At 47.9% G+C, this 1,295-nt stretch overlaps 3 non-coding genes across 3 annotated transcripts; all 3 read left to right on the top strand.

Moving 5' to 3' along the window:
• The first annotated feature begins 137 nt into the window (after positions 1 to 137).
• Positions 138 to 256, top strand: LOC119348421. The gene has a single exon (XR_005168946.1). It is a non-coding gene; the product is annotated as a 5S ribosomal RNA (ribosomal RNA).
• A 367-nt stretch (positions 257 to 623) lies between these two features.
• Positions 624 to 742, top strand: LOC119348423. Its single transcript, XR_005168948.1, has one exon. It is a non-coding gene; the product is annotated as a 5S ribosomal RNA (ribosomal RNA).
• A 367-nt stretch (positions 743 to 1,109) lies between these two features.
• Positions 1,110 to 1,228, top strand: LOC119348422. The gene has a single exon (XR_005168947.1). It is a non-coding gene; the product is annotated as a 5S ribosomal RNA (ribosomal RNA).
• The last annotated feature ends 67 nt before the right edge of the window (positions 1,229 to 1,295 follow it).

Here is a 1,295-nt window from a genome sequence, read left to right as displayed (position 1 = left end):
GATTGAGCGGGAGAGTAAGTAGTATAGGACATTATCCATTGTTAGGGAACGGTTGTAATGGTAGTGAGAATGTAGAATCGTCTTTGGAGCGGACCTGGGAGTGGCAAGCATAAGGGACGAAGACGGGGAAACATGTCGGATGCGATCATACCAGCACTAAAGCACCGGATCCCATCAGAACTCCGAAGTTAAGCGTGCTTGGGCGAGAGTAGTACTAGGATGGGTGACCTCCTGGGAAGTCCTCGTGTTGCATTCCTTTTATAATTATTTTTTGCGCCTTGTGACAAACATATCGCACGTGCGCGATATATATTAATCCCGTTATATTATTTTTGACGTTTGCGATATGTTTAAGCTCGATGCTCATTGCTCGCGCGTCTTGGGGCGGCTTTGTGGCGCGAAGAGCGCTTTCTGAAAGAGGTGGAAAAAACTCGTGTTGCTGCGGTATGGAGGGAGGGGTGGAAACCGTGGAAAACTCGTCTCCGTGATTGAGCGGGAGAGTAAGTAGTATAGGACATTATCCATTGTTAGGGAACGTTTGTAATGGTAGTGAGAATGTAGAATCGTCTTTGGAGCGGACCTGGGAGTGGCAAGCATAAGGGACGAAGACGGGGAAACATGTCGGATGCGATCATACCAGCACTAAAGCACCGGATCCCATCAGAACTCCGAAGTTAAGCGTGCTTGGGTGAGAGTAGTACTAGGATGGGTGACCTCCTGGGAAGTCCTCGTGTTGCATTCCTTTTATAATTATTTTTTGCGCCTTGTGACAAACATATCGCACGTGCGCGATATATATTAATCCCGTTATATTATTTTTGATGTTTGCGATATGTTTAAGCTCGATGCTCATTGCTCGCGCGTCTTGGGGCGGCTTTGTGGCGCGAAGAGCGCTTTCTGAAAGGGGTGGGAAAAACTCGTGTTGCTGCGGTATGGAGGGAGGGGTGGAAACCGTGGAAAACTCGTCTCCGTGATTGAGCGGGAGAGTAAGTAGTATAGGACATTATCCATTGTTAGGGAACGGTTGTAATGGTAGTGAGAATGTAGAATCGTCTTTGGAGCGGACCTGGGAGTGGCAAGCATAAGGGACGAAGACGGGGAAACATGTCGGATGCGATCATACCAGCACTAAAGCACCGGATCCCATCAGAACTCCGAAGTTAAGCGTGCTTGGGCGAGAGTAGTACTAGGATGGGTGACCTCTTGGGAAGTCCTCGTGTTGCATTCCTTTTATAATTATTTTTTGCGCCTTGTGACAAACATATCGCACGTGCGCGATATATATTAATCCCGTT

Source organism: Triticum dicoccoides, unplaced genomic scaffold (assembly GCF_002162155.2).
Source record: "Triticum dicoccoides isolate Atlit2015 ecotype Zavitan unplaced genomic scaffold, WEW_v2.0 scaffold91958, whole genome shotgun sequence".
Lineage (NCBI taxonomy): Eukaryota > Viridiplantae > Streptophyta > Magnoliopsida > Poales > Poaceae > Triticum > Triticum dicoccoides.
The sequence above is the reverse complement of the archived record's forward strand: the minus strand, read 5'-3'. Positions and strand labels throughout refer to the sequence as shown.